The 10,244-nt window shown below is 43.0% G+C and overlaps 1 long non-coding RNA gene across 1 annotated transcript; it reads left to right on the forward strand.

Moving 5' to 3' along the window:
- The first annotated feature begins 267 nt into the window (after window positions 1–267).
- On the forward strand, window positions 268–7,134 carry LOC118247952 (uncharacterized). Its single transcript, XR_007707893.1, has 3 exons — window positions 268–388; window positions 2,962–3,778; window positions 4,467–7,134. It is a non-coding gene; the product is annotated as an uncharacterized LOC118247952 (long non-coding RNA).
- Window positions 7,135–10,244: the final 3,110 nt, after the last annotated feature.

Raw genomic sequence — 10,244 nt, forward strand, 5'->3', positions numbered from 1 at the left:
GAGGGAGGATTAGAGGGAAGGACAAAGGTTATAGTGATATACACAGGAAAATATAGCTTGAGAAAGTTATATTGTGTATCTGAATACAGATTTTAAAAAAAATATATATTTTTTGGAAGGGATTTAAAAGAGGAAAAAGACTTGAAAAGTTTGGGGTTGAAAGTTGGGGGAGTTTAGGTGCAGCCAAAAAGTGGTGATGAAGGAAAATGGCAAATAATAAGTCAATACTAGTTCTATGTAGAACTATTTATTCTTTTCTATGTTCTTAGACATCTCCTGATGGTAGCAGCTGAAGATATCCCAGCAGTACGTGAGTGAAGTAACCACCACATCAGTTACTGCCATTTCGTCTACGTTCATCTTCCCGGAGGAGTTCTTGTTTTGCTAGGTAGGGGATGTTTTTGATATTCTTACCATGAATATGAAAACAGACAGACTATTTAAGAGGGGAGGACAGTCACGTAGGACAGGAAAAAGAACTTCAGTTTGATATGCAATTAACAGGGGGCACACTGTCAGCTATTTTAAAAATGGAGGGAGAGAGGGAGGATTTCCTGCTCATGGAGGAAGCAACACTTGAAAACAGAAACATAAACTTCATCCTCTCAAGTCTACAGAAAAAAAAAAAAGTGGCATGCTGTTCAAGACCGAACTACATACAAAATGAGAAGAAAATGGTGGATGAACACTTTATACAATGTTTCCACTTTCACTGGTGATATTAATGCAGAAATAGAAAGCTGATGTCACAGCTCAAATATATATATAGGTTTAGTATAGAACTGCACAAAATTAGTGCTGTTTTGTCTGGACAGGCAAAATGTAAAAAAGCTGAAATAAAATATCCTTTGCTTCACTGACATTTCTTTACACTCAGTTTTAATACTTTAACTAATAATCTTGCATGGCTCCACTTGCACAAGGTATTTCATAGATTACTAGAGTAAAAACAGTTCATGCTTTGCTCTGCAAAGATAAAAGGGCGACAGAGCACAAGATGCAGGTAGAGCCCTTACTTCCAGTCGTGAGGCACTTCTACCACATTTCCTTTTGTACCTCCACACGTTTTCTTTCCCGCACTGTTCACAGTTGGATGTAGACAAAATTAGGTTTTATCCTTCTGACTCAGATAAACAGGAGCAGGAAGGACACCCTTCCCCACCTCTCATTTTGGAATGCAAAAAATACTCTCTGGTGAGGTAATCCCATGGTCTGGAGTTTCAAATTGATTTGGACAGATGTCTGAAGGCTATATAGCCTGATGACCTTCCCCACTAATCCAAAGTATTTCCTTCTCTTTATGTCTTCCTATGGGCTACCTCTTCTCTCCTCTGGTTCTCCCATTTCCTTTCCTCCCTGATGCACCCTCTATCACCAGACATCAGCAGGGGATCAGATTCCGCTCCTGCAGGTGAGAGAATGAGATTATTTCCTCCTCAATCTCCTCTTCCTCTTCCCCCACTGCTGCCAACTCTTGCAGTAGTTGGTGTTTTTTCTTAAAGCCTCAGGTGCAGGAATTATGTATTTCATCTTCCATCAAGAATAAAACATCCCCAGCCCCAGTGATCGTAGAGAAGAGTTGGAAACGTGTACTGAAAACTCAGAACAATGGAAGACAAATACAAATAATGATCCCCTTTTGTTGCAGGGAAAAGGTTACTGCAATTTCTGAACGCTTGAACTTGGCAATACGGTTCCTCTCTTGGCTTCTCATCCTTGCGGAGGCATTCGGTGCCAGGAATAGTTAGCAATCTGTAGCTGTCCAGCAGGACGTTAAAGCAGGAGGAAAGAGTCGGTCAAAATTTAATTTTTGCCTGAGCTGCTTAGGGCAGGAACTTCTGTGCACAGGGCAGACACATGAGAAAAGGAACATGAGGGCGGTGAGAGATCTGGAACTCTTATTCCCACCATGCAGTAGATATACCAGAGTTCCTGTAGTCTCTCTTTTTAGTGAAATGGCCTGTATAAATAGGACCTCCTGGAAGTACTATCAGTTTGGTCCTCCAATCTTAGCACGTTTTTCATTGCTGCATGCTTTAGAGCTATCACTGTTCCTATCCAGTGGAAAGAAATATTGGTAACCAGCTGGAGAAATGATTCCCAATTAGTAAAAGTCCAGTGCAAGGAAAGACAACTCTGTCTTAACTCACAGAGAGCCATCACCTCTCGCCTATATTTACTGAGTCATTTGTTGGACCAAAATAACTGGGGCAGAAATAAAGTCTGGGCTTGGATTAGCTTGGTTTCAGAAGACAAGTAAGATAAAGTATAATTTGTGCAGGGAGTAGTTAGAGAATAGATCTCATACTCAAGCTAAGTGATTTACACAAAGGAAAGGTTAAAAAAGGATTATATACCAGCTCATCACTTTGACTGACTTAGCTTCTACAGATGCTTATGGGGTGATGTCACACATGGAAAATTCATGGAAACAGTGGCTCAAAGTGCTATATAAAGGTACCATAAGCAAGTAAAATTAGATTGCAGTTGTTTTACAATATCAAAGGTAGAAGGAAATAGCAACAGAAAATTCAGTCTTGTTTTATTGGTATCCAGGAGTATACCATAAGTCCGCTTTTGCTTTTACAGCTATGCTCTCCTGAAGGTCCAATGCTAGAATGTAATTCACCTCTACTAAAATCTAGACAGGATGGCCAGAAACTAAAACTAAATGATTGTGAACTAAAAATCCGAGCTATTGAATAAGGACCATTGAAGAGAATATTAAAATACGAGCATTACTTTAGAGTCCAGTGACCTGCATTTAAACACTGTATTAGCTAGTAAAGGGCAGGAAGATCCAAAAGCGCTAAGTGTCTGCAACAGGATATGGACTTTTTACTATTAGGAAATGTGCCTAAGCCCAGCCCAGGTTAGAAATGACTTGGGCTCGTTATGTGGTAGGTGTTTAGTTGTATATTAATCACTCACATTCTACTTCCTTGTATCTGTGTGTCACAGATCATCACGAAAACCTGCAGGATCAGCCAGTGGCCAAGGGTTTGGTCTCGGTGGAATTTATCTTTTCTCATGACAAACGTCTTCTGATCAGAGACAAGGAGTGAGTTTTCCCTCTGTGGATAAACAGGAGGTATCTGTTCCCAGAAGAATGAACTAGTCAACAGTGGTAAGACTACCTCAACTTAAAAATGCAGCAGTCCAAGCACTATAGTGGGATGAAGTGGGCTGTTTACCATCCAAGCCTTCTGATGGAGGTTAAAAAACTATAGCACATGCTGTTACTGGTGTTTTTATAATGGAGAGAGTCTTTTCTGTTAAATATTCTCATCAAACATACATGTTGCTGTTTGTTGCATTTGCAAGGAATCTTTTCTTTCCAGATGTTTTTTCTCAGCCTTGTAGGATTTGTGGAAGTAGTCTTCCCCAAATTTGATTCTAGCTCCATGCAATGAGTAAGGGTGTTGTCAGGCTCTTTTGCTTGCTAGTAATTCTTGTCGGTCACCTCTCAGCTTGCCGAACACACATGTATTCTGCTCATGTTTTCTAGATAGAGAAGCTCACAGCAGCCACAGCGGTTTGTCTGAGCTTCCCTGGCTGCTAGGGCATTTCGTTGAGCATGAGCTCCATCAGTTTGCAGTCTCCAGAGAGGAAGTTTTCCACCTAACCCCTGAAGGGGCACTTCACACTCATCAGTGTCTTCCACCACCCTTCCTGCTCTGGGAGGTGGCAGTCATCTCCCCCGCAGGACCCGTGAGCAGCAAGAAGGAACGCAGTCTCTCAAGATTGCACGTCAGTGCAGTCTGAGATGTCTCTGAACGTGCGTCTGCATTTTCTGTTTGATTAACAGCATTGTCTCGCACATTCTTGGGATAAGAGAGCCACGATGCCAGGCAGAGGCTTTTCCTACTAGGGTGAAAGGGGCAGGACTCAGACAGACTAAAACCCAGCAAACTCTTTCAGTGTTTTCTAAGCAAGTGACAATGCATTTGGAAAAAAAAAATTGACCCATTTAAGATAAACCCTGTTTACTTTACTTGCATGAATAGATTTGCTAATGTTAGTAGGAATAAGATGAGCAGACTGGCGCTATTTGCTGCCTCCAGAATCTGAATTTTCTTTATCGTGTGTATTAGAAGTAAAGACAGAGTTTTTTGAAAAGATATTTTTTTCCCCATAAAATAAAGAAAACCCATATATGCCACGTCTGTCGGTAGTGACCAACATGGAATAATTACTCCTACAACACCTGAAGGATCTGCAGGGTCTGTCACATACCTTGCAAGGAGAGGGGTTACAAGGCTCTGAACTTGTGCATTTAGTTGTCAGAGCACTGCAGTAGTGGTGCTGCTGCTACTTGGGGCCTCTAAAGAGATAGCAAGCTTTTGAGTCCCTAAGTGGATGCAACCAAGCTGTATTTTTCATCTCAAGCAAACTGTGTTCATGTACCTGTGACTTGGGACTTGTCCCCATCTCTAAGATTTGTACCTTGTAATTTCTTTTTCCAGGCTTGGTCTTTCTGTGGTCCTCAAAAACTGGGAAGGAAATCCCTTTTAAATGTTCTTGCCATTAAGATCCCCTGAGCCAGCTGATCTTGTTCAGGCCTTCAGCCACAGTTTGCTTGAGAATGTGAGGCAGCATCCTGTGTCAGGCACGACGTTGCTGAAGGTGAAGCAGCAGCTATGGATGTCATCTGCTCAGGATACTGTGTTAGTGCAGCCCCTTGCTTTGCTACTTCCACTCAACACGCAGAACCACAAGGAAAGTTAGCAAAGCAAGGCAACAGGGATGAATTACACTGCACTTCATCACAGCCAGCCTGAATAGTCAGTACCCTCTAAATGTGACCATTGTGAAATGCAAGTGAAAGCTGGATGTGAAGGAATCATCAGACAAGACTGGGGCAATATCTTCTGGCTGGTGCTTGACCCTCTTTTTTGGTACCCAGCAGCGAGGGTGCACGGCTCAGTGTGCACACTCAAACCAGAAGATGTGTTGCCAAGCCAGAAGATCTCGGTTGTTTCTAACTTTTCCCAAAACCCAAGGTATGACCCCAAGGATCATGTAGGGGCAGCAGGGTCAGGCTTGGCAAAGCCACCACCGAGCAGGAGGTGTGAGCTGCTGACAGCTGCTGACCTGAGCCCGGCCATTAGTCCCCAGGGCGTCCCTGCAAAGGGAACACAGCTCTGCTGCTCACCTCCCTGGGGAGACCTCCAGGGACAGGGGACAGCAAACTGTGGCTCAGACCAGTGAGCACTGTGCTGTGGATGTTCACTACTTAATCACCATCGTGAAAATCTCCACTAAACCTGGTTTGCAGCTATTAACTGTGCCTAGCGCTCTGAGAACAGGATTGGTTTTTGTTAAAGATCATGTACAAAAGAGGCAGATAATTCTGTTCATGCTTGAAACAGCAAGAAAAGGAATAATCAGGAGTGCTTTTTAGAATACATTTTCCTGCAATTAAAACATTTCAAGGCACCTAATTGTTTCTTATGGTACATTATGAAATAAGTAGCAGAAGAGTGAAGGATGCAGCCTCACACAAGATTCCTGCAAGCATCAATGGTGACACGAACACATTGATGTGGCGGGAGCACGTTCCCTGGATCACTGGGACATTTTCAGAATTCTACACACTTAGAATTATAGAATCACAGAATGGTTTGGGTTGGAAGGGACCTTAAAGCCCACCCAGTTCCAGCCCCCTGCCATGGGCAGGGACACCTCCCACCAGACCAGGTTGCCCAAAGCCCCATCCAGCCTGGCCTTGAGCACCTCCAGGGATGGGGCATCCACAGCTTCTCTGGGCAGCCTGTGCCAGGGCCTCACCACCCTCTGAGTAAACAGTTTCTTCCTAATATCTAATCTAAACCTACCCTCGTTTAGTTTAAAGCCATTCCCCCTTGTCCTATCACTATACTCCCTGATAAAGAGTCCTCTTGATGGAGCTCAGCAGGCAGCCTAAAAACTCTCCTTATTGCCAATTTCTTCTTTACACCCTCCTTTCCTCTCATGTTATGTGTCACTTTCCTGTATATTTTAGAATTTTCTTTGCCCCTTCCCAGGGTGAGGCAGGGCCTCCGCACCACACCTGGGAGGAGGCTGTGGTCCTGTGGCTGGGCTGGGTGCCGGCAGGAGGGTGCAGATGGGCTGAGCAGCCCCAACCCGCTGCTGGTGATGGAAGGGGCCTGCAGGTGGGTTGCCCTCGCAGGAGAGAAACACATGAAGTGAAGCGTGGTTCAGATTTCCTCCTGCCACGTGGCACCGTGTCTTTCCTTCATTCTGGACGTCCTGATCCCTTTCTAGATACAGAGCAGGGCTTTGGGCTTTCAGCTTTGCCCTGAGGAGCCAAGGAAATGTTTACCCTTTTCTGTAAGAGAAGTGGGGTTTAGAAGATTGATTAAAATAATAATCTATGGATTGTGTTTCTCAGATTTTACCACATGTAAACACAATCTTAAGTGTAATCAGTTTCAATGACTTCTATTTAATTCCTGGACAAAGTTTGCTTTTAAATACCACACCAGATTGGACATGGCCAAAGACAAACTGAATGCAATTAGTTCTACTATTTGTTTGATGATATGCTAAATTATTTCTTTCAACAGAGCATTTATTATAAAAAGCTAATGGTTATACTCTTGCATTTAACATCTAATATATTGTAAACCATGGCAAACTGATAAGTTTCAAAATGAGTTATTAAAGTCTGGGAAAAAAAAATAATCTATGAGTTTCATCTAGTAAATAATTGTCAATGCCCAAATGATCATTTTCACAAATCTTAAACTGGAAGAATTTCATATGCATTTCTGATCATTGCATAAATCAGAAATGTTAATTAAACTGCCTGTTACTGATGACTTTAATTTATATTCCCTTAATGAATGTATATTCTTAAGTAGAATGTCTGGATTTAAATGCTCTTATGGCATTGTTAACATAATGCCCCTTAAAACTGTTAATAAGACCTGTCGGAAGGCTTGCTCTCATCTGCACTGAGCCAGCTGTTGCACGGAACAGCCATGGAGTTGTTTGAATACTCATGTAATTTACTGAAAATTAACCTTGTCTCTATCATCATCCCCTCCAGCAAAAAACAAACAAACAAACAAACAAACAAACAAAAAACAACCAACCAACCAACCAAAAAAACTAATGCAACAATAACACGAAAGTGAATCCATACAACTAGACCCTCATGGCTGTGACAGGAATCCTTCAGTGTATTTCCTGGGAATCTGTAAAAATAAAATGGACTTCTAATATTTACCTTGAACAATGTTTACTTTTATTTTTCTTCTTCCCTGAAATTTATTATGACTTCATCATGGTAACTGCAAATTAATGAAGAGTGTAGTCCCTGAGAATACAAATATTTGAGTGTAGGAATTGTTAGCCCATGAAATGCAGCATTGCTTACCATGGAGCTTATCCAACTACTCTGCTCTCTGAATATCCACTTTAAACCTTGCCTTCAGTATTTGCCTTGTTGATGTGGACCTAATCCAGCTGAGGAATACACATGCCATGCCTTACAAAATAAAAACTGAGAACAGATGGCAGCAGAGAACCTGATCCCAGAAATCATATTTTGGCTGAAAAGATAAGTGCCTGGACTTCAGGAAAAATGACTTGCCCAACTTTTACCATTTCTGCAAGGTGTTAAGTGTAACTGGTGAATGCCAGACTTTGCTATGTAAATACCTATTGAAATTCCCTGGTGGCAAAAGCAGGACACGTGTAAAATAACAGATCTCCAGCGCTGTGGAAAGTCTTCCTGTAGAGTTAACAGTGGAAAGACTATTGAGTTTTCTAATGTGCCACACTACACTGACAGGCTCAAGTGTTAAAAAAGGAAAAACAAATTAAAAAAACACTAAAAATCACGAAATTACCACAGCTACTTTAAAAATACAGCTATTAAAAATTCATCATGTTTTTCACTCATTCAGATTTCCTCCTGTTGCTGAAGGAGGCCTATTCCACCTTGATATTTTTTATTTCAGGTTTCAAAATAAGTGCAGGCATGGCAAATTCTGCTTACTATTTTGAGAATCTTCTTTCATTTCATAACATGAGGGGCTGCAGAAGGGGGCATTCGATCTCCCTTTCAGTGGTTATCTTACTAAGAATGACAGGCCCAGTGCTCTCGCCTCTCCCCCCAAGGCCCACCAGGCATACCGCTGGTCTTACCCTCTTCTGCAGTTCCCTTAATGTTTCTTCCTCCTCCTATTTATCTAATTCCTCAGGGATTTTTTGCGCATCCTGGTATCTTTCTCATCCTTGGTGCTCCCACTGTCTCATTTTCTGAACTCGAAGTTTCCTTACTCCTTTTTTTGATGGGGGCTCTTCTCAGCAGTTCAGTTCCATTGAAGAGGATAGGAGGAAATGATCGCTATGGATAACTCAGAAAACCTACCAGTGTTTCATGACAGAAAACACACCACATGCCATATTGTGTCGCTGTAAAATCTTAAAAATTAGCAACTGCGGATTGTCCCTTCTGCCAAGTGCTAAGTAGAAATGGGCGTGTAAGGGTATCCTATCATTTTTCTGTGGAGAAAAATTAATGAACTAGACATTCAAGTCATCCTTCTTATTCTGCCACACATATAATACACTCATAAATCTGTTCACCTTGAATAAAACCAGCAAGCACAACAGAAGATTTGGCACGCGCGATCCCACTTGCAGCACCACAGCTACGACACCGTTGTGTTGCTGCCCTTTGTTCTGAAGCGCTGTCTCGTTATTGTCTTTTCAAGCCGTCTGGTTTCTAAATTCTGATCAGAAAAATGCTCCCAACATCCAAAAGCCATCCTGCCTCCTGCCAGCCTTTTGCCTGGGCCAGTATTTCCTCGAGGTGCTCAGTGTTGAGAAATGGGGCCCCGCGATGCCGCCCGTGGCTGGGCAGGGCTGCCTGGCACAGCGAGCTCCCCTTCGCCACCGTGAACCTCGGCAGCGTCTTCCTCACCCCTGCCTTTGCCATAGCAACGTTCGTAAGGATTTTTGACAGGAGATGCGTGACTTCTAGACTTCAGATTTTCCAACAGAAATACCAGAAAGCAGCAGGCAGCTTATTTTTCAGCTGGAGGGAAGGCTACCAAACCAACAGTAGCAGTCTGTTACTGCAGCACAGGCCTTCCGTCGTATTCGCTCTGTGTTCCCTGCAGCCCTGGTGAGTTCAGCTCTTTGATTTTAGCACACCAAAGGGTCTGCATTTCTCAGGGAAGCTTCTGTCTTCTTCTGGAGACCCATGTTAAAGTCTCACCTGTGGCAGTCTTGTCTCCATTTTTTTTTTCCCCACATTTTTCCTACCACACACCAGATGGCCTTCATGGGACAGCGGCAGGCTGATGCCATGGGGCACATTTAATGTTTCAGTTTGCCACAGCCTGCCATACAGGAGACTTGCAGAACACACCAGTGGAACCACTCGGCCTGGAAGCAGCACGGGGCCGGCCTGGCCCACTGGCGGCACCGAGCGCGAGATGCCAGCTGCGTGACACCATTAGCATTCCTCATCAGTCGCGGCTCCCGTCACTGTCTGCACAACTTTGGGAAACCAGGTCACTCCCTGCTCGTCCTCCTCCAGTCACTGATGTTGTCTTCCGCTGCTCTGAAGCTCTGGAGAGCGTAATTAGTTGCCACTAATGCTCGGTTCTACGTGCAACTGCTTTGGCTCGGGCCAAAAATGAAGTTTTCACATAGTTTTCATGCCCTAATAGGAGGGGAACTTGAGACACATTTGAGAGAGACCCATTCTCCTGGTGTTATAATGATGCAGCTGATATTTTTCAAAAGACCACAAAGAATACTAATGACATGGTAAGCTTTCAGTACTCCCAGAACAGAGAATAAATGAGTGAGATTCCAATGAAAATACAAAGCTATACACCTACCCGTGCCAGATAACAACTTGTACTGCAAGGCTGTCTGTCATAATGAGCAAACTGAAATCATGCCCTCAAGCAGAAAAACTGCCTGAAATTGCATTTAACTGCTTTGGGTTTTCAGGCAGATGGGAATCCTGATATTCCAAAGAAGCTGCAGGGTAAAAAAAAAAAAAAAGAAAAAAAAAAGGTCAACCCAAACGCCAGACCAGAAATCCAGGTTTTCATAATGCGACACTGGAGAAGCCTGTGGGGAATAAATTTTGAGGGGAATGTATGGAGAACGATACACAGAGATTAAGCAACAAACTTTACCAAAGGTCAAGTGGCTTCATGCTGTGGGTGAATAAATAAGCATAAATGCCCACAAAGAATTATCTGATGGTA

This window comes from Cygnus atratus, chromosome 2, assembly GCF_013377495.2.
Source record: "Cygnus atratus isolate AKBS03 ecotype Queensland, Australia chromosome 2, CAtr_DNAZoo_HiC_assembly, whole genome shotgun sequence".
Lineage (NCBI taxonomy): Eukaryota > Metazoa > Chordata > Aves > Anseriformes > Anatidae > Cygnus > Cygnus atratus.